The sequence below is a fragment of the Phyllobates terribilis genome, unplaced genomic scaffold (assembly GCF_046119375.1).
Source record: "Phyllobates terribilis strain yellow unplaced genomic scaffold, ASM4611937v1 Scaffold_168__1_contigs__length_4147262, whole genome shotgun sequence".
NCBI lineage: Eukaryota > Metazoa > Chordata > Amphibia > Anura > Dendrobatidae > Phyllobates > Phyllobates terribilis.
This window is the reverse complement of record NW_027362928.1, coordinates 869,182-890,511: the sequence shown is the minus strand read 5'-3', so window position 1 is coordinate 890,511 and position 21,330 is coordinate 869,182. Positions and strand designations below refer to the sequence as shown.

The window sequence follows — 21,330 nt, the reverse complement described above, 5'->3', positions numbered from 1 at the left end:
TTGTGGAGATGAGCTCCTGGACTCCCGTTAAGAAGACATGTTGTCAACCTCTAGATCCCTTACATGCCTGCACTTTTCGGCTTGCTGCTGCTGCAATCCACGCGTTTTAGATCTGCATAACTCCACCTCTTTAAACACAGCACCTTCACCCCCTGCTGTTCCCACCCGCCTCAACACCGTTGGAAGGGAGGAGAACCAATTAAGGCGGGGGGTGGGGTGGAACGAGCAGCTGTCTACCCTTAGCAGGAGGGCTCCTGATTACATACCTCTCCTGCTGCTGCTGCTGCTGCTGGCTGTCCAGCAGCAGACTGAAGGTGGCTGCTGCTGTGCACAGGTATATAAAGGCTCAGAGCCTATTATGACACGCGCAGCCAGCGTTCCATTGCCACATTCCATCTACTGCAGGCAGGATACCTGGCTGGCTGAATGTCGCTGAGAAGCTCACAGAGACCGCCATAAGCAACAGTTTAACAGAATGCCACAGACTAATCAACCAAACTTTTTGGGTTGGGTTCTCTTTTATAGTCTGCAGGCATTAAATGAAAGAAGTCAGTGTTCCAGCAGAGGGAGACAACGTTTCAGAAAAGGCATTGTAGCAAACCAAAAAAGAAATTTTAAGCGCAGCAGAGTAACCAGCGCACATACCTGTTAGCTCAGGTGAGTTTAAAAGGCTGCTGTTGATAACAAGGGCATTTGCTAAATAGATGGTGTGTGTGCAACAATATACTGAAAGGTCAATTATATTGTGCAGCTTATCTCACCACCTGTAGTTATTTAGGTGAAAGCTCCAAAATGCTTGCCTAATATGTCTGTTTATCCAAAAGGAAGTAAAAAGGGAGAGCTAGAAAGATAGCATTGCATCACATTACATGGCAATGCAATGCACAGTTGCTGAAGTTGAACCAAAATGAGCTTGTAATCTGGCTTCTGCAACTTTGAACATGAAAAATCCAATGAGGAGAAGAAAAGCAAAGCCAAAGAGTCCATCCCAAAATCCGACAAACAAGCAAAATGAACAAAAAACATTGAATTCAATTCTTTCTGATTTTAGAAACTGCATTAAAGAAGGGGTGCACCGGTCCTGGAGATACTGCAATACCAGGTCAATGCGTGGAGTGGACAGAGCAAGCTCTTTTTCCATCTCCCTGTTCTAAAAATCCATTTGATATATGGTCCCCAGATAGGGGACGTATCAGATATTAAACTGATAAGAACAGATACTACACTTGATCTTAGCCAAAAGGCCGAGAAGCGATAACCAGAATTGGTTTCAAACTACGGAGCCACCCAAGGATCCTGAAAAGTCCATTTGTGGAGATGAGCTCCTGGACTCCCGTTAAGAAGACATGTTGTCAACCTCTAGATCCCTTACATGCCTGCACTTTTCGGCTTGCTGCTGCTGCAATCCACGCGTTTTAGATCTGCATAACTCCACCTCTTTAAACACAGCACCTTCACCCCCTGCTGTTCCCACCCGCCTCAACACCGTTGGAAGGGAGGAGAACCAATTAAGGCGGGGGGTGGGGTGGAACGAGCAGCTGTCTACCCTTAGCAGGAGGGCTCCTGATTACATACCTCTCCTGCTGCTGCTGCTGCTGGCTGTCCAGCAGCAGACTGAAGGTGGCTGCTGCTGTGCACAGGTATATAAAGGCTCAGAGCCTATTATGACACGCGCAGCCAGCGTTCCATTGCCACATTCCATCTACTGCAGGCAGGATACCTGGCTGGCTGAATGTCGCTGAGAAGCTCACAGAGACCGCCATAAGCAACAGTTTAACAGAATGCCACAGACTAATCAACCAAACTTTTTGGGTTGGGTTCTCTTTTATAGTCTGCAGGCATTAAATGAAAGAAGTCAGTGTTCCAGCAGAGGGAGACAACGTTTCAGAAAAGGCATTGTAGCAAACCAAAAAAGAAATTTTAAGCGCAGCAGAGAAACCAGCGCACATACCTGTTAGCTCAGGTGAGTTTAAAAGGCTGCTGTTGATAACAAGGGCATTTGCTAAATAGATGGTGTGTGTGCAACAATATACTGAAAGGTCAATTATATTGTGCAGCTTATCTCACCACCTGTAGTTATTTAGGTGAAAGCTCCAAAATGCTTGCCTAATATGTCTGTTTATCCAAAAGGAAGTAAAAAGGGAGAGCTAGAAAGATAGCATTGCATCACATTACATGGCAATGCAATGCACAGTTGCTGAAGTTGAACCAAAATGAGCTTGTAATCTGGCTTCTGCAACTTTGAACATGAAAAATCCAATGAGGAGAAGAAAAGCAAAGCCAAAGAGTCCATCCCAAAATCCGACAAACAAGCAAAATGAACAAAAAACATTGAATTCAATTCTTTCTGATTTTAGAAACTGCATTAAAGAAGGGGTGCACCGGTCCTGGAGATACTGCAATACCAGGTCAATGCGTGGAGTGGACAGAGCAAGCTCTTTTTCCATCTCCCTGTTCTAAAAATCCATTTGATATATGGTCCCCAGATAGGGGACGTATCAGATATTAAACTGATAAGAACAGATACTACACTTGATCTTAGCCAAAAGGCCGAGAAGCGATAACCAGAATTGGTTTCAAACTACGGAGCCACCCAAGGATCCTGAAAAGTCCATTTGTGGAGATGAGCTCCTGGACTCCCGTTAAGAAGACATGTTGTCAACCTCTAGATCCCTTACATGCCTGCACTTTTCGGCTTGCTGCTGCTGCAATCCACGCGTTTTAGATCTGCATAACTCCACCTCTTTAAACACAGCACCTTCACCCCCTGCTGTTCCCACCCGCCTCAACACCGTTGGAAGGGAGGAGAACCAATTAAGGCGGGGGGTGGGGTGGAACGAGCAGCTGTCTACCCTTAGCAGGAGGGCTCCTGATTACATACCTCTCCTGCTGCTGCTGCTGCTGGCTGTCCAGCAGCAGACTGAAGGTGGCTGCTGCTGTGCACAGGTATATAAAGGCTCAGAGCCTATTATGACACGCGCAGCCAGCGTTCCATTGCCACATTCCATCTACTGCAGGCAGGATACCTGGCTGGCTGAATGTCGCTGAGAAGCTCACAGAGACCGCCATAAGCAACAGTTTAACAGAATGCCACAGACTAATCAACCAAACTTTTTGGGTTGGGTTCTCTTTTATAGTCTGCAGGCATTAAATGAAAGAAGTCAGTGTTCCAGCAGAGGGAGACAACGTTTCAGAAAAGGCATTGTAGCAAACCAAAAAAGAAATTTTAAGCGCAGCAGAGAAACCAGCGCACATACCTGTTAGCTCAGGTGAGTTTAAAAGGCTGCTGTTGATAACAAGGGCATTTGCTAAATAGATGGTGTGTGTGCAACAATATACTGAAAGATCAATTATATTGTGCAGCTTATCTCACCACCTGTAGTTATTTAGGTGAAAGCTCCAAAATGCTTGCCTAATATGTCTGTTTATCCAAAAGGAAGTAAAAAGGGAGAGCTAGAAAGATAGCATTGCATCACATTACATGGCAATGCAATGCACAGTTGCTGAAGTTGAACCAAAATGAGCTTGTAATCTGGCTTCTGCAACTTTGAACATGAAAAATCCAATGAGGAGAAGAAAAGCAAAGCCAAAGAGTCCATCCCAAAATCCGACAAACAAGCAAAATGAACAAAAAACATTGAATTCAATTCTTTCTGATTTTAGAAACTGCATTAAAGAAGGGGTGCACCGGTCCTGGAGATACTGCAATACCAGGTCAATGCGTGGAGTGGACAGAGCAAGCTCTTTTTCCATCTCCCTGTTCTAAAAATCCATTTAATATATGGTCCCCAGATAGGGGACGTATCAGATATTAAACTGATAAGAACAGATACTACACTTGATCTTAGCCAAAAGGCCGAGAAGCGATAACCAGAATTGGTTTCAAACTACGGAGCCACCCAAGGATCCTGAAAAGTCCATTTGTGGAGATGAGCTCCTGGACTCCCGTTAAGAAGACATGTTGTCAACCTCTAGATCCCTTACATGCCTGCACTTTTCGGCTTGCTGCTGCTGCAATCCACGCGTTTTAGATCTGCATAACTCCACCTCTTTAAACACAGCACCTTCACCCCCTGCTGTTCCCACCCGCCTCAACACCGTTGGAAGGGAGGAGAACCAATTAAGGCGGGGGGTGGGGTGGAACGAGCAGCTGTCTACCCTTAGCAGGAGGGCTCCTGATTACATACCTCTCCTGCTGCTGCTGCTGCTGGCTGTCCAGCAGCAGACTGAAGGTGGCTGCTGCTGTGCACAGGTATATAAAGGCTCAGAGCCTATTATGACACGCGCAGCCAGCGTTCCATTGCCACATTCCATCTACTGCAGGCATTATACCTGGCTGGCTGAATGTCGCTGAGAAGCTCACAGAGACCGCCATAAGCAACAGTTTAACAGAATGCCACAGACTAATCAACCAAACTTTTTGGGTTGGGTTCTCTTTTATAGTCTGCAGGCATTAAATGAAAGAAGTCAGTGTTCCAGCAGAGGGAGACAACGTTTCAGAAAAGGCATTGTAGCAAACCAAAAAAGAAATTTTAAGCGCAGCAGAGAAACCAGCGCACATACCTGTTAGCTCAGGTGAGTTTAAAAGGCTGCTGTTGATAACAAGGGCATTTGCTAAATAGATGGTGTGTGTGCAACAATATACTGAAAGATCAATTATATTGTGCAGCTTATCTCACCACCTGTAGTTATTTAGGTGAAAGCTCCAAAATGCTTGCCTAATATGTCTGTTTATCCAAAAGGAAGTAAAAAGGGAGAGCTAGAAAGATAGCATTGCATCACATTACATGGCAATGCAATGCACAGTTGCTGAAGTTGAACCAAAATGAGCTTGTAATCTGGCTTCTGCAACTTTGAACATGAAAAATCCAATGAGGAGAAGAAAAGCAAAGCCAAAGAGTCCATCCCAAAATCCGACAAACAAGCAAAATGAACAAAAAACATTGAATTCAATTCTTTCTGATTTTAGAAACTGCATTAAAGAAGGGGTGCACCGGTCCTGGAGATACTGCAATACCAGGTCAATGCGTGGAGTGGACAGAGCAAGCTCTTTTTCCATCTCCCTGTTCTAAAAATCCATTTAATATATGGTCCCCAGATAGGGGACGTATCAGATATTAAACTGATAAGAACAGATACTACACTTGATCTTAGCCAAAAGGCCGAGAAGCGATAACCAGAATTGGTTTCAAACTACGGAGCCACCCAAGGATCCTGAAAAGTCCATTTGTGGAGATGAGCTCCTGGACTCCCGTTAAGAAGACATGTTGTCAACCTCTAGATCCCTTACATGCCTGCACTTTTCGGCTTGCTGCTGCTGCAATCCACGCGTTTTAGATCTGCATAACTCCACCTCTTTAAACACAGCACCTTCACCCCCTGCTGTTCCCACCCGCCTCAACACCGTTGGAAGGGAGGAGAACCAATTAAGGCGGGGGGTGGGGTGGAACGAGCAGCTGTCTACCCTTAGCAGGAGGGCTCCTGATTACATACCTCTCCTGCTGCTGCTGCTGCTGGCTGTCCAGCAGCAGACTGAAGGTGGCTGCTGCTGTGCACAGGTATATAAAGGCTCAGAGCCTATTATGACACGCGCAGCCAGCGTTCCATTGCCACATTCCATCTACTGCAGGCATTATACCTGGCTGGCTGAATGTCGCTGAGAAGCTCACAGAGACCGCCATAAGCAACAGTTTAACAGAATGCCACAGACTAATCAACCAAACTTTTTGGGTTGGGTTCTCTTTTATAGTCTGCAGGCATTAAATGAAAGAAGTCAGTGTTCCAGCAGAGGGAGACAACGTTTCAGAAAAGGCATTGTAGCAAACCAAAAAAGAAATTTTAAGCGCAGCAGAGTAACCAGCGCACATACCTGTTAGCTCAGGTGAGTTTAAAAGGCTGCTGTTGACAACAAGGGCATTTGCTAAATAGATGGTGTGTGTGCAACAATATACTGAAAGGTCAATTATATTGTGCAGCTTATCTCACCACCTGTAGTTATTTAGGTGAAAGCTCCAAAATGCTTGCCTAATATGTCTGTTTATCCAAAAGGAAGTAAAAAGGGAGAGCTAGAAAGATAGCATTGCATCACATTACATGGCAATGCAATGCACAGTTGCTGAAGTTGAACCAAAATGAGCTTGTAATCTGGCTTCTGCAACTTTGAACATGAAAAATCCAATGAGGAGAAGAAAAGCAAAGCCAAAGAGTCCATCCCAAAATCCGACAAACAAGCAAAATGAACAAAAAACATTGAATTCAATTCTTTCTGATTTTAGAAACTGCATTAAAGAAGGGGTGCACCGGTCCTGGAGATACTGCAATACCAGGTCAATGCGTGGAGTGGACAGAGCAAGCTCTTTTTCCATCTCCCTGTTCTAAAAATCCATTTAATATATGGTCCCCAGATAGGGGACGTATCAGATATTAAACTGATAAGAACAGATACTACACTTGATCTTAGCCAAAAGGCCGAGAAGCGATAACCAGAATTGGTTTCAAACTACGGAGCCACCCAAGGATCCTGAAAAGTCCATTTGTGGAGATGAGCTCCTGGACTCCCGTTAAGAAGACATGTTGTCAACCTCTAGATCCCTTACATGCCTGCACTTTTCGGCTTGCTGCTGCTGCAATCCACGCGTTTTAGATCTGCATAACTCCACCTCTTTAAACACAGCACCTTCACCCCCTGCTGTTCCCACCCGCCTCAACACCGTTGGAAGGGAGGAGAACCAATTAAGGCGGGGGGTGGGGTGGAACGAGCAGCTGTCTACCCTTAGCAGGAGGGCTCCTGATTACATACCTCTCCTGCTGCTGCTGCTGCTGGCTGTCCAGCAGCAGACTGAAGGTGGCTGCTGCTGTGCACAGGTATATAAAGGCTCAGAGCCTATTATGACACGCGCAGCCAGCGTTCCATTGCCACATTCCATCTACTGCAGGCAGGATACCTGGCTGGCTGAATGTCGCTGAGAAGCTCACAGAGACCGCCATAAGCAACAGTTTAACAGAATGCCACAGACTAATCAACCAAACTTTTTGGGTTGGGTTCTCTTTTATAGTCTGCAGGCATTAAATGAAAGAAGTCAGTGTTCCAGCAGAGGGAGACAACGTTTCAGAAAAGGCATTGTAGCAAACCAAAAAAGAAATTTTAAGCGCAGCAGAGTAACCAGCGCACATACCTGTTAGCTCAGGTGAGTTTAAAAGGCTGCTGTTGACAACAAGGGCATTTGCTAAATAGATGGTGTGTGTGCAACAATATACTGAAAGGTCAATTATATTGTGCAGCTTATCTCACCACCTGTAGTTATTTAGGTGAAAGCTCCAAAATGCTTGCCTAATATGTCTGTTTATCCAAAAGGAAGTAAAAAGGGAGAGCTAGAAAGATAGCATTGCATCACATTACATGGCAATGCAATGCACAGTTGCTGAAGTTGAACCAAAATGAGCTTGTAATCTGGCTTCTGCAACTTTGAACATGAAAAATCCAATGAGGAGAAGAAAAGCAAAGCCAAAGAGTCCATCCCAAAATCCGACAAACAAGCAAAATGAACAAAAAACATTGAATTCAATTCTTTCTGATTTTAGAAACTGCATTAAAGAAGGGGTGCACCGGTCCTGGAGATACTGCAATACCAGGTCAATGCGTGGAGTGGACAGAGCAAGCTCTTTTTCCATCTCCCTGTTCTAAAAATCCATTTAATATATGGTCCCCAGATAGGGGACATATCAGATATTAAACTGATAAGAACAGATACTACACTTGATCTTAGCCAAAAGGCCGAGAAGCGATAACCAGAATTGGTTTCAAACTACGGAGCCACCCAAGGATCCTGAAAAGTCCATTTGTGGAGATGAGCTCCTGGACTCCCGTTAAGAAGACATGTTGTCAACCTCTAGATCCCTTACATGCCTGCACTTTTCGGCTTGCTGCTGCTGCAATCCACGCGTTTTAGATCTGCATAACTCCACCTCTTTAAACACAGCACCTTCACCCCCTGCTGTTCCCACCCGCCTCAACACCGTTGGAAGGGAGGAGAACCAATTAAGGCAGGGGGTGGGGTGGAACGAGCAGCTGTCTACCCTTAGCAGGAGGGCTCCTGATTACATACCTCTCCTGCTGCTGCTGCTGCTGGCTGTCCAGCAGCAGACTGAAGGTGGCTGCTGCTGTGCACAGGTATATAAAGGCTCAGAGCCTATTATGACACGCGCAGCCAGCGTTCCATTGCCACATTCCATCTACTGCAGGCAGGATACCTGGCTGGCTGAATGTCGCTGAGAAGCTCACAGAGACCGCCATAAGCAACAGTTTAACAGAATGCCACAGACTAATCAACCAAACTTTTTGGGTTGGGTTCTCTTTTATAGTCTGCAGGCATTAAATGAAAGAAGTCAGTGTTCCAGCAGAGGGAGACAACGTTTCAGAAAAGGCATTGTAGCAAACCAAAAAAGAAATTTTAAGCGCAGCAGAGTAACCAGCGCACATACCTGTTAGCTCAGGTGAGTTTAAAAGGCTGCTGTTGATAACAAGGGCATTTGCTAAATAGATGGTGTGTGTGCAACAATATACTGAAAGGTCAATTATATTGTGCAGCTTATCTCACCACCTGTAGTTATTTAGGTGAAAGCTCCAAAATGCTTGCCTAATATGTCTGTTTATCCAAAAGGAAGTAAAAAGGGAGAGCTAGAAAGATAGCATTGCATCACATTACATGGCAATGCAATGCACAGTTGCTGAAGTTGAACCAAAATGAGCTTGTAATCTGGCTTCTGCAACTTTGAACATGAAAAATCCAATGAGGAGAAGAAAAGCAAAGCCAAAGAGTCCATCCCAAAATCCGACAAACAAGCAAAATGAACAAAAAACATTGAATTCAATTCTTTCTGATTTTAGAAACTGCATTAAAGAAGGGGTGCACCGGTCCTGGAGATACTGCAATACCAGGTCAATGCGTGGAGTGGACAGAGCAAGCTCTTTTTCCATCTCCCTGTTCTAAAAATCCATTTAATATATGGTCCCCAGATAGGGGACGTATCAGATATTAAACTGATAAGAACAGATACTACACTTGATCTTAGCCAAAAGGCCGAGAAGCGATAACCAGAATTGGTTTCAAACTACGGAGCCACCCAAGGATCCTGAAAAGTCCATTTGTGGAGATGAGCTCCTGGACTCCCGTTAAGAAGACATGTTGTCAACCTCTAGATCCCTTACATGCCTGCACTTTTCGGCTTGCTGCTGCTGCAATCCACGCGTTTTAGATCTGCATAACTCCACCTCTTTAAACACAGCACCTTCACCCCCTGCTGTTCCCACCCGCCTCAACACCGTTGGAAGGGAGGAGAACCAATTAAGGCGGGGGGTGGGGTGGAACGAGCAGCTGTCTACCCTTAGCAGGAGGGCTCCTGATTACATACCTCTCCTGCTGCTGCTGCTGCTGGCTGTCCAGCAGCAGACTGAAGGTGGCTGCTGCTGTGCACAGGTATATAAAGGCTCAGAGCCTATTATGACACGCGCAGCCAGCGTTCCATTGCCACATTCCATCTACTGCAGGCAGGATACCTGGCTGGCTGAATGTCGCTGAGAAGCTCACAGAGACCGCCATAAGCAACAGTTTAACAGAATGCCACAGACTAATCAACCAAACTTTTTGGGTTGGGTTCTCTTTTATAGTCTGCAGGCATTAAATGAAAGAAGTCAGTGTTCCAGCAGAGGGAGACAACGTTTCAGAAAAGGCATTGTAGCAAACCAAAAAAGAAATTTTAAGCGCAGCAGAGTAACCAGCGCACATACCTGTTAGCTCAGGTGAGTTTAAAAGGCTGCTGTTGATAACAAGGGCATTTGCTAAATAGATGGTGTGTGTGCAACAATATACTGAAAGGTCAATTATATTGTGCAGCTTATCTCACCACCTGTAGTTATTTAGGTGAAAGCTCCAAAATGCTTGCCTAATATGTCTGTTTATCCAAAAGGAAGTAAAAAGGGAGAGCTAGAAAGATAGCATTGCATCACATTACATGGCAATGCAATGCACAGTTGCTGAAGTTGAACCAAAATGAGCTTGTAATCTGGCTTCTGCAACTTTGAACATGAAAAATCCAATGAGGAGAAGAAAAGCAAAGCCAAAGAGTCCATCCCAAAATCCGACAAACAAGCAAAATGAACAAAAAACATTGAATTCAATTCTTTCTGATTTTAGAAACTGCATTAAAGAAGGGGTGCACCGGTCCTGGAGATACTGCAATACCAGGTCAATGCGTGGAGTGGACAGAGCAAGCTCTTTTTCCATCTCCCTGTTCTAAAAATCCATTTAATATATGGTCCCCAGATAGGGGACGTATCAGATATTAAACTGATAAGAACAGATACTACACTTGATCTTAGCCAAAAGTCCGAGAAGCGATAACCAGAATTGGTTTCAAACTACGGAGCCACCCAAGGATCCTGAAAAGTCCATTTGTGGAGATGAGCTCCTGGACTCCCGTTAAGAAGACATGTTGTCAACCTCTAGATCCCTTACATGCCTGCACTTTTCGGCTTGCTGCTGCTGCAATCCACGCGTTTTAGATCTGCATAACTCCACCTCTTTAAACACAGCACCTTCACCCCCTGCTGTTCCCACCCGCCTCAACACCGTTGGAAGGGAGGAGAACCAATTAAGGCGGGGGGTGGGGTGGAACGAGCAGCTGTCTACCCTTAGCAGGAGGGCTCCTGATTACATACCTCTCCTGCTGCTGCTGCTGGCTGTCCAGCAGCAGACTGAAGGTGGCTGCTGCTGTGCACAGGTATATAAAGGCTCAGAGCCTATTATGACACGCGCAGCCAGCGTTCCATTGCCACATTCCATCTACTGCAGGCAGGATACCTGGCTGGCTGAATGTCGCTGAGAAGCTCACAGAGACCGCCATAAGCAACAGTTTAACAGAATGCCACAGACTAATCAACCAAACTTTTTGGGTTGGGTTCTCTTTTATAGTCTGCAGGCATTAAATGAAAGAAGTCAGTGTTCCAGCAGAGGGAGACAACGTTTCAGAAAAGGCATTGTAGCAAACCAAAAAAGAAATTTTAAGCGCAGCAGAGTAACCAGCGCACATACCTGTTAGCTCAGGTGAGTTTAAAAGGCTGCTGTTGATAACAAGGGCATTTGCTAAATAGATGGTGTGTGTGCAACAATATACTGAAAGGTCAATTATATTGTGCAGCTTATCTCACCACCTGTAGTTATTTAGGTGAAAGCTCCAAAATGCTTGCCTAATATGTCTGTTTATCCAAAAGGAAGTAAAAAGGGAGAGCTAGAAAGATAGCATTGCATCACATTACATGGCAATGCAATGCACAGTTGCTGAAGTTGAACCAAAATGAGCTTGTAATCTGGCTTCTGCAACTTTGAACATGAAAAATCCAATGAGGAGAAGAAAAGCAAAGCCAAAGAGTCCATCCCAAAATCCGACAAACAAGCAAAATGAACAAAAAACATTGAATTCAATTCTTTCTGATTTTAGAAACTGCATTAAAGAAGGGGTGCACCGGTCCTGGAGATACTGCAATACCAGGTCAATGCGTGGAGTGGACAGAGCAAGCTCTTTTTCCATCTCCCTGTTCTAAAAATCCATTTAATATATGGTCCCCATTTAGGGGACGTATCAGATATTAAACTGATAAGAACAGATACTACACTTGATCTTAGCCAAAAGGCCGAGAAGCGATAACCAGAATTGGTTTCAAACTACGGAGCCACCCAAGGATCCTGAAAAGTCCATTTGTGGAGATGAGCTCCTGGACTCCCGTTAAGAAGACATGTTGTCAACCTCTAGATCCCTTACATGCCTGCACTTTTCGGCTTGCTGCTGCTGCAATCCACGCGTTTTAGATCTGCATAACTCCACCTCTTTAAACACAGCACCTTCACCCCCTGCTGTTCCCACCCGCCTCAACACCGTTGGAAGGGAGGAGAACCAATTAAGGCGGGGGGTGGGGTGGAACGAGCAGCTGTCTACCCTTAGCAGGAGGGCTCCTGATTACATACCTCTCCTGCTGCTGCTGCTGCTGGCTGTCCAGCAGCAGACTGAAGGTGGCTGCTGCTGTGCACAGGTATATAAAGGCTCAGAGCCTATTATGACACGCGCAGCCAGCGTTCCATTGCCACATTCCATCTACTGCAGGCAGGATACCTGGCTGGCTGAATGTCGCTGAGAAGCTCACAGAGACCGCCATAAGCAACAGTTTAACAGAATGCCACAGACTAATCAACCAAACTTTTTGGGTTGGGTTCTCTTTTATAGTCTGCAGGCATTAAATGAAAGAAGTCAGTGTTCCAGCAGAGGGAGACAACGTTTCAGAAAAGGCATTGTAGCAAACCAAAAAAGAAATTTTAAGCGGAGCAGAGTAACCAGCGCACATACCTGTTAGCTCAGGTGAGTTTAAAAGGCTGCTGTTGATAACAAGGGCATTTGCTAAATAGATGGTGTGTGTGCAACAATATACTGAAAGGTCAATTATATTGTGCAGCTTATCTCACCACCTGTAGTTATTTAGGTGAAAGCTCCAAAATGCTTGCCTAATATGTCTGTTTATCCAAAAGGAAGTAAAAAGGGAGAGCTAGAAAGATAGCATTGCATCACATTACATGGCAATGCAATGCACAGTTGCTGAAGTTGAACCAAAATGAGCTTGTAATCTGGCTTCTGCAACTTTGAACATGAAAAATCCAATGAGGAGAAGAAAAGCAAAGCCAAAGAGTCCATCCCAAAATCCGACAAACAAGCAAAATGAACAAAAAACATTGAATTCAATTCTTTCTGATTTTAGAAACTGCATTAAAGAAGGGGTGCACCGGTCCTGGAGATACTGCAATACCAGGTCAATGCGTGGAGTGGACAGAGCAAGCTCTTTTTCCATCTCCCTGTTCTAAAAATCCATTTAATATATGGTCCCCAGATAGGGGACATATCAGATATTAAACTGATAAGAACAGATACTACACTTGATCTTAGCCAAAAGGCCGAGAAGCGATAACCAGAATTGGTTTCAAACTACGGAGCCACCCAAGGATCCTGAAAAGTCCATTTGTGGAGATGAGCTCCTGGACTCCCGTTAAGAAGACATGTTGTCAACCTCTAGATCCCTTACATGCCTGCACTTTTCGGCTTGCTGCTGCTGCAATCCACGCGTTTTAGATCTGCATAACTCCACCTCTTTAAACACAGCACCTTCACCCCCTGCTGTTCCCACCCGCCTCAACACCGTTGGAAGGGAGGAGAACCAATTAAGGCGGGGGGTGGGGTGGAACGAGCAGCTGTCTACCCTTAGCAGGAGGGCTCCTGATTACATACCTCTCCTGCTGCTGCTGCTGCTGGCTGTCCAGCAGCAGACTGAAGGTGGCTGCTGCTGTGCACAGGTATATAAAGGCTCAGAGCCTATTATGACACGCGCAGCCAGCGTTCCATTGCCACATTCCATCTACTGCAGGCAGGATACCTGGCTGGCTGAATGTCGCTGAGAAGCTCACAGAGACCGCCATAAGCAACAGTTTAACAGAATGCCACAGACTAATCAACCAAACTTTTTGGGTTGGGTTCTCTTTTATAGTCTGCAGGCATTAAATGAAAGAAGTCAGTGTTCCAGCAGAGGGAGACAACGTTTCAGAAAAGGCATTGTAGCAAACCAAAAAAGAAATTTTAAGCGCAGCAGAGTAACCAGCGCACATACCTGTTAGCTCAGGTGAGTTTAAAAGGCTGCTGTTGATAACAAGGGCATTTGCTAAATAGATGGTGTGTGTGCAACAATATACTGAAAGGTCAATTATATTGTGCAGCTTATCTCACCACCTGTAGTTATTTAGGTGAAAGCTCCAAAATGCTTGCCTAATATGTCTGTTTATCCAAAAGGAAGTAAAAAGGGAGAGCTAGAAAGATAGCATTGCATCACATTACATGGCAATGCAATGCACAGTTGCTGAAGTTGAACCAAAATGAGCTTGTAATCTGGCTTCTGCAACTTTGAACATGAAAAATCCAATGAGGAGAAGAAAAGCAAAGCCAAAGAGTCCATCCCAAAATCCGACAAACAAGCAAAATGAACAAAAAACATTGAATTCAATTCTTTCTGATTTTAGAAACTGCATTAAAGAAGGGGTGCACCGGTCCTGGAGATACTGCAATACCAGGTCAAAGCGTGGAGTGGACAGAGCAAGCTCTTTTTCCATCTCCCTGTTCTAAAAATCCATTTAATATATGGTCCCCAGATAGGGGACGTATCAGATATTAAACTGATAAGAACAGATTTTTTTTTTTTTTTTTTTTTTTTTAAAACCTATTCAGGTTAAAATTAAAGTCCACTCCACAGTCCTCTTCTCCCCAAAGGGAGACAAGACGTGGACTCCAACTTAAATCATCATCAGGTTTTGGTACTTTTAATGTCAGAAAAAAAAATTACAAAAATACAACAATACTTACAAAGAAAGAAATGTTTCAGAACCTGAATGGATACCAAAAAAATAAAAATTAAATTATAACTGTATTAACAACAGTAATAACATCAAGTAAAATACTTGTAACCATTATCAAAAGCATGAACCCCAACCCAACTCAGAACCTTAAGGGACAAATCTTCAACCCTTGATGCTGAAAAAACTTGTTTCGATACACCATCTGGTATTCTATATTTCACACAAAAAACATTTTTATCTCTTATTAGTTCTTTCCTAACATTCTCTATAAGATAGTCCAAACGTTTCTCATCATACAACTTACGGTACAACCGGTTAAAATATTCTGCATTCTTTATAAACATAGGTTGTTGAAAAACAACTATATTTTCTTCCATTGCCACCTCCACTTCCTGTTCCTTTCTCTTTTCTTGCTTTTTAACCTTACCACGGCCAGTTCCCTGACTTACACCTCCCATTTCACTCTCTACCCTATCCCCCCAATCTACTCTTGTTTTCTCCATCTCCCTCTGCACTCCTACAGGTTTGCTTTCTTTTCCCTTTACCACCAACACCTTTTCTACACTTTCCTCCTTTCTCTCTACCAAAACCTTTTTAACCACTACCTCCTTCTCTTTATTTCTTTTCCTCTTTGGGCAATTCTTAAAAACATGCGTATCTTCCTGACACAAGTTGCACTTCCTCCGATCTTTACAATCCTTTGACTCATGATCACCTTTTTTGCAAAAACCACATACACCACCCGAACAATTTTCCTTTCCATGCCCGTATTGACGACAAACTCGACAAAAAGTGGGTATACCACTGAAAAAAATATCACCATTTATATTACCCAACTTAAACCTAGCTGGGGGAAGCAACACAGTCCCCTGCTCATCTTCTTTGAAACGGACCAAAAATTTCCACTTCGAAGTCCAAAAACCAAATTCATTATAAATCTTCCCTTTTGGTGTTACTGACAAACAAAAAAACTCCAAAAATGTAAGAACATCCTCTTCGTCCACCAATGGAGAGTACATTTTAACAATGATCCATTTATCTCTAACGGGGAAGTGTGGCATTACACTTATCCCCTCCATTCTTTTATCCTGGCTTGCAGTCATTTTCCTTAGATATCCTTCAAAAAAAACTTTGTCAACAAAAACTATATCATAAACACCCCTCCTGGGGTAGTCCATTATCGCCAACACTTCTTCTGTCTTCAAACCAAAAAGATCCACAAGAACTTGACTCATCACATACCTAAAATCCTTTTGATCTCGAAAGTTCTCCTGAACAACCAAACGAATAGAATTCTGCACCTTAGCGAATTCAGGCACATGATCTTCCTCTCCTTCATGTGATGCTGCAGACATCTTCTTCACAAACAGGTTCTCCTCTTCTCAATAGAAACCTTCAACACCGAAGTGCCAGGTAGATGATCGCCTCCCGTTGCCCGGGGACTAATCCGACTCCCTAATAGCAGCAGGGAGGTGAAGCCCTGCTGAAAAACAGAGCGATCCCCCCAGGCCAAGGAGCCGGGTACCCCGAGCACCTCTCAGCCAAGACCAAGGCAGCAGCCGCTAGATCACTGCACTTGATCTTAGCCAAAAGGCCGAGAAGCGATAACCAGAATTGGTTTCAAACTACGGAGCCACCCAAGGATCCTGAAAAGTCCATTTGTGGAGATGAGCTCCTGGACTCCCGTTAAGAAGACATGTTGTCAACCTCTAGATCCCTTACATGCCTGCACTTTTCGGCTTGCTGCTGCTGCAATCCACGCGTTTTAGATCTGCATAACTCCACCTCTTTAAACACAGCACCTTCACCCCCTGCTGTTCCCACCCGCCTCAACACCGTTGGAAGGGAGGAGAACCAATTAAGGCGGGGGGTGGGGTGGAACGAGCAGCTGTCTACCCTTAGCAGGAGGGCTCCTGATTACATACCTCTCCTGCTGCTGCTGCTGCTGGCTGTCCAGCAGCAGACTGAAGGTGGCTGCTGCTGTGCACAGGTATATAAAGGCTCAGAGCCTATTATGACACGCGCAGCCAGCGTTCCATTGCCACATTCCATCTACTGCAGGCAGGATACCTGGCTGGCTGAATGTCGCTGAGAAGCTCACAGAGACCGCCATAAGCAACAGTTTAACAGAATGCCACAGACTAATCAACCAAACTTTTTGGGTTGGGTTCTCTTTTATAGTCTGCAGGCATTAAATGAAAGAAGTCAGTGTTCCAGCAGAGGGAGACAACGTTTCAGAAAAGGCATTGTAGCAAACCAAAAAAGAAATTTTAAGCGCAGCAGAGTAACAAGCGCACATACCTGTTAGCTCAGGTGAGTTTAAAAGGCTGCTGTTGATAACAAGGGCATTTGCTAAATAGATGGTGTGTGTGCAACAATATACTGAAAGGTCAATTATATTGTGCAGCTTATCTCACCACCTGTAGTTATTTAGGTGAAAGCTCCAAAATGCTTGCCTAATATGTCTGTTTATCCAAAAGGAAGTAAAAAGGGAGAGCTAGAAAGATAGCATTGCATCACATTACATGGCAATGCAATGCACAGTTGCTGAAGTTGAACCAAAATGAGCTTGTAATCTGGCTTCTGCAACTTTGAACATGAAAAATCCAATGAGGAGAAGAAAAGCAAAGCCAAAGAGTCCATCCCAAAATCCGACAAACAAGCAAAATGAACAAAAAACATTGAATTCAATTCTTTCTGATTTTAGAAACTGCATTAAAGAAGGGGTGCACCGGTCCTGGAGATACTGCAATACCAGGTCAATGCGTGGAGTGGACAGAGCAAGCTCTTTTTCCATCTCCCTGTTCTAAAAATCCATTTAATATATGGTCCCCAGATAGGGGACGTATCAGATATTAAACTGATAAGAACAGATACTACACTTGATCTTAGCCAAAAGGCCGAGAAGCGATAACCAGAATTGGTTTCAAACTACGGAGCCACCCAAGGATCCTGAAAAGTCCATTTGTGGAGATGAGCTCCTGGACTCCCGTTAAGAAGACATGTTGTCAACCTCTAGATCCCTTACATGCCTGCACTTTTCGGCTTGCTGCTGCTGCAATCCACGCGTTTTAGATCTGCATAACTCCACCTCTTTAAACACAGCACCTTCACCCCTGCTGTTCCCACCCGCCTCAACACCGTTGGAAGGGAGGAGAACCAATTAAGGCGGGGGGTGGGGTGGAACGAGCAGCTGTCTACCCTTAGCAGGAGGGCTCCTGATTACATACCTCTCCTGCTGCTGCTGCTGCTGGCTGTCCAGCAGCAGACTGAAGGTGGCTGCTGCTGTGCACAGGTATATAAAGGCTCAGAGCCTATTATGACACGCGCAGCCAGCGTTCCATTGCCACATTCCATCTACTGCAGGCAGGATACCTGGCTGGCTGAATGTCGCTGAGAAGCTCACAGAGACCGCCATAAGCAACAGTTTAACAGAATGCCACAGACTAATCAACCAAACTTTTTGGGTTGGGTTCTCTTTTATAGTCTGCAGGCATTAAATGAAAGAAGTCAGTGTTCCAGCAGAGGGAGACAACGTTTCAGAAAAGGCATTGTAGCAAACCAAAAAAGAAATTTTAAGCGCAGCAGAGTAACCAGCGCACATACCTGTTAGCTCAGGTGAGTTTAAAAGGCTGCTGTTGATAACAAGGGCATTTGCTAAATAGATGGTGTGTGTGCAACAATATACTGAAAGGTCAATTATATTGTGCAGCTTATCTCACCACCTGTAGTTATTTAGGTGAAAGCTCCAAAATGCTTGCCTAATATGTCTGTTTATCCAAAAGGAAGTAAAAAGGGAGAGCTAGAAAGATAGCATTGCATCACATTACATGGCAATGCAATGCACAGTTGCTGAAGTTGAACCAAAATGAGCTTGTAATCTGGCTTCTGCAACTTTGAACATGAAAAATCCAATGAGGAGAAGAAAAGCAAAGCCAAAGAGTCCATCCCAAAATCCGACAAACAAGCAAAATGAACAAAAAACATTGAATTCAATTCTTTCTGATTTTAGAAACTGCATTAAAGAAGGGGTGCACCGGTCCTGGAGATACTGCAATACCAGGTCAATGCGTGGAGTGGACAGAGCAAGCTCTTTTTCCATCTCCCTGTTCTAAAAATCCATTTAATATATGGTCCCCAGATAGGGGACGTATCAGATATTAAACTGATAAGAACAGATACTACACTTGATCTTAGCCAAAAGGCCGAGAAGCGATAACCAGAATTGGTTTCAAACTACGGAGCCACCCAAGGATCCTGAAAAGTCCATTTGTGGAGATGAGCTCCTGGACTCCCGTTAAGAAGACATGTTGTCAACCTCTAGATCCCTTACATGCCTGCACTTTTCGGCTTGCTGCTGCTGCAATCCACGCGTTTTAGATCTGCATAACTCCACCTCTTTAAACACAGCACCTTCACCCCCTGCTGTTCCCACCCGCCTCAACACCGTTGGAAGGGATGAGAACCAATTAAGGCGGGGGGTGGGGTGGAACGAGCAGCTGTCTACCCTTAGCAGGAGGGCTCCTGATTACATACCTCTCCTGCTGCTGCTGCTGCTGGCTGTCCAGCAGCAGACTGAAGATGGCTGCTGCTGTGCACAGGTATATAAAGGCTCAGAGCCTATTATGACACGCGCAGCCAGCGTTCCATTGCCACATTCCATCTACTGCAGGCAGGATACCTGGCTGGCTGAATGTCGCTGAGAAGCTCACAGAGACCGCCATAAGCAACAGTTTAACAGAATGCCACAGACTAATCAACCAAACTTTTTGGGTTGGGTTCTCTTTTATAGTCTGCAGGCATTAAATGAAAGAAGTCAGTGTTCCAGCAGAGGGAGACAACGTTTCAGAAAAGGCATTGTAGCAAACCAAAAAAGAAATTTTAAGCGCAGCAGAGTAACCAGCGCACATACCTGTTAGCTCAGGTGAGTTTAAAAGGCTGCTGTTGATAACAAGGGCATTTGCTAAATAGATGGTGTGTGTGCAACAATATACTGAAAGGTCAATTATATTGTGCAGCTTATCTCACCACCTGTAGTTATTTAGGTGAAAGCTCCAAAATGCTTGCCTAATATGTCTGTTTATCCAAAAGGAAGTAAAAAGGGAGAGCTAGAAAGATAGCATTGCATCACATTACATGGCAATGCAATGCACAGTTGCTGAAGTTGAACCAAAATGAGCTTGTAATCTGGCTTCTGCAACTTTGAACATGAAAAATCCAATGAGGAGAAGAAAAGCAAAGCCAAAGAGTCCATCCCAAAATCCGACAAACAAGCAAAATGAACAAAAAACATTGAATTCAATTCTTTCTGATTTTAGAAACTGCATTAAAGAAGGGGTGCACTGGTCCTGGAGATACTGCAATACCAGGTCAATGCGTGGAGTGGACAGAGCAAGCTCTTTTTCCATCTCCCTGTTCTAAAAATCCATTTAATATATGGTCCCCAGATAGGGGACGTATCAGATATTAAACTGATAAGAACAAATAGTACACTTGATCTTAGCCAAAAGGCCGAGAAGCGATAACCAGAATTGGTTTCAAACTACGGAGCCACCCAAGGATCCTGAAAAGTCCATTTGTGGAGATGAGCTCCTGGACTCCCGTTAAGAAGACATGTTGTCAACCTCTAGATCCCTTACATGCCTGCACTTTTCGGCTTGCTGCTGCTGCAATCCACGCGTTTTAGATCTGCATAACTCCACCTCTTTAAACACAGCACCTTCACCCCCTGCTGTTCCCACCCGCCTCAACACCGTTGGAAGGGAGGAGAACCAATTAAGGCGGGGGGTGGGGTGGAACGAGCAGCTGTCTACCCTTAGCAGGAGGGCTCCTGATTACATACCTCTCCTGCTGCTGCTGCTGCTGCTGGCTGTCCAGCAGCAGACTGAAGGTGGCTGCTGCTGTGCACAGGTATATAAAGGCTCAGAGCCTATTATGACACGCGCAGCCAGCGTTCCATTGCCACATTCCATCTACTGCAGGCAGGATACCTGGCTGGCTGAATGTCGCTGAGAAGCTCACAGAGACCGCCATAAGCAACAGTTTAACAGAATGCCACAGACTAATCAACCAAACTTTTTGGGTTGGGTTCTCTTTTATAGTCTGCAGGCATTAAATGAAAGAAGTCAGTGTTCCAGCAGAGGGAGACAACGTTTCAGAAAAGGCATTGTAGCAAACCAAAAAAGAAATTTTAAGCGCAGCAGAGTAACCAGCGCACATACCTGTTAGCTCAGGTGAGTTTAAAAGGCTGCTGTTGATAACAAGGGCATTTGCTAAATAGATGGTGTGTGTGCAACAATATACTGAAAGGTCAATTATATTGTGCAGCTTATCTCACCACCTGTAGTTATTTAGGTGAAAGCTCCAAAATGCTTGCCTAATATGTCTGTTTATCCAAAAGGAAGTAAAAAGGGAGAGCTAGAAAGATAGCATTGCATCACATTACATGGCAATGCAATGCACAGTTGCTGAAGTTGAACCAAAATGAGCTTGTAATCTGGCTTCTGCAACTTTGAACATGAAAAATCCAATGAGGAGAAGAAAAGCAAAGCCAAAGAGTCCATCCCAAAATCCGACAAACAAGCAAAATGAACAAAAAACATTGAATTCAATTCTTTCTGATTTTAGAAACTGCATTAAAGAAGGGGTGCACCGGTCCTGGAGATACTGCAATACCAGGTCAATGCGTGGAGTGTACAGAGCAAGCTCTTTTTCCATCTCCCTGTTCTAAAAATCCATTTAATATATGGTCCCCAGATAGGGGACGTATCAGATATTAAACTGATAAGAACAGATACTACACTTGATCTTAGCCAAAAGGCCGAGAAGCGATAACCAGAATTGGTTTCAAACTACGGAGCCACCCAAGGATCCTGAAAAGTCCATTTGT

The 21,330-nt window shown here is 44.5% G+C and overlaps 15 non-coding genes across 15 annotated transcripts; all 15 read right to left on the bottom strand.

Annotated features, from left to right (window-relative positions):
* Window positions 1–1,065: 1,065 nt before the first annotated feature.
* Window positions 1,066–1,256, bottom strand: LOC141208102 (U2 spliceosomal RNA). The gene has a single exon (XR_012278370.1). It is a non-coding gene; the product is annotated as a U2 spliceosomal RNA (small nuclear RNA).
* Window positions 1,257–2,371: 1,115 nt separating this feature from the next.
* Window positions 2,372–2,562, bottom strand: LOC141208101 (U2 spliceosomal RNA). The gene has a single exon (XR_012278369.1). It is a non-coding gene; the product is annotated as a U2 spliceosomal RNA (small nuclear RNA).
* Window positions 2,563–3,677: 1,115 nt separating this feature from the next.
* On the bottom strand, window positions 3,678–3,868 carry LOC141208017 (U2 spliceosomal RNA). The gene has a single exon (XR_012278288.1). It is a non-coding gene; the product is annotated as a U2 spliceosomal RNA (small nuclear RNA).
* A 1,115-nt stretch (window positions 3,869–4,983) lies between these two features.
* On the bottom strand, window positions 4,984–5,174 carry LOC141208016 (U2 spliceosomal RNA). The gene has a single exon (XR_012278287.1). It is a non-coding gene; the product is annotated as a U2 spliceosomal RNA (small nuclear RNA).
* A 1,115-nt stretch (window positions 5,175–6,289) lies between these two features.
* LOC141208015 (U2 spliceosomal RNA) lies at window positions 6,290–6,480 on the bottom strand. Its single transcript, XR_012278286.1, has one exon. It is a non-coding gene; the product is annotated as a U2 spliceosomal RNA (small nuclear RNA).
* Window positions 6,481–7,595: 1,115 nt separating this feature from the next.
* LOC141208222 (U2 spliceosomal RNA) lies at window positions 7,596–7,786 on the bottom strand. Its single transcript, XR_012278458.1, has one exon. It is a non-coding gene; the product is annotated as a U2 spliceosomal RNA (small nuclear RNA).
* Window positions 7,787–8,901: 1,115 nt separating this feature from the next.
* LOC141208014 (U2 spliceosomal RNA) lies at window positions 8,902–9,092 on the bottom strand. The gene has a single exon (XR_012278285.1). It is a non-coding gene; the product is annotated as a U2 spliceosomal RNA (small nuclear RNA).
* A 1,115-nt stretch (window positions 9,093–10,207) lies between these two features.
* Window positions 10,208–10,398, bottom strand: LOC141208138 (U2 spliceosomal RNA). Its single transcript, XR_012278404.1, has one exon. It is a non-coding gene; the product is annotated as a U2 spliceosomal RNA (small nuclear RNA).
* A 1,112-nt stretch (window positions 10,399–11,510) lies between these two features.
* LOC141208095 (U2 spliceosomal RNA) lies at window positions 11,511–11,701 on the bottom strand. Its single transcript, XR_012278363.1, has one exon. It is a non-coding gene; the product is annotated as a U2 spliceosomal RNA (small nuclear RNA).
* Window positions 11,702–12,816: 1,115 nt separating this feature from the next.
* On the bottom strand, window positions 12,817–13,007 carry LOC141208180 (U2 spliceosomal RNA). The gene has a single exon (XR_012278437.1). It is a non-coding gene; the product is annotated as a U2 spliceosomal RNA (small nuclear RNA).
* Window positions 13,008–14,122: 1,115 nt separating this feature from the next.
* On the bottom strand, window positions 14,123–14,309 carry LOC141208168 (U2 spliceosomal RNA). The gene has a single exon (XR_012278431.1). It is a non-coding gene; the product is annotated as a U2 spliceosomal RNA (small nuclear RNA).
* A 2,853-nt stretch (window positions 14,310–17,162) lies between these two features.
* Window positions 17,163–17,353, bottom strand: LOC141208012 (U2 spliceosomal RNA). The gene has a single exon (XR_012278283.1). It is a non-coding gene; the product is annotated as a U2 spliceosomal RNA (small nuclear RNA).
* A 1,114-nt stretch (window positions 17,354–18,467) lies between these two features.
* LOC141208011 (U2 spliceosomal RNA) lies at window positions 18,468–18,658 on the bottom strand. Its single transcript, XR_012278282.1, has one exon. It is a non-coding gene; the product is annotated as a U2 spliceosomal RNA (small nuclear RNA).
* A 1,115-nt stretch (window positions 18,659–19,773) lies between these two features.
* On the bottom strand, window positions 19,774–19,964 carry LOC141208136 (U2 spliceosomal RNA). The gene has a single exon (XR_012278402.1). It is a non-coding gene; the product is annotated as a U2 spliceosomal RNA (small nuclear RNA).
* A 1,118-nt stretch (window positions 19,965–21,082) lies between these two features.
* On the bottom strand, window positions 21,083–21,273 carry LOC141208110 (U2 spliceosomal RNA). Its single transcript, XR_012278378.1, has one exon. It is a non-coding gene; the product is annotated as a U2 spliceosomal RNA (small nuclear RNA).
* Window positions 21,274–21,330: the final 57 nt, after the last annotated feature.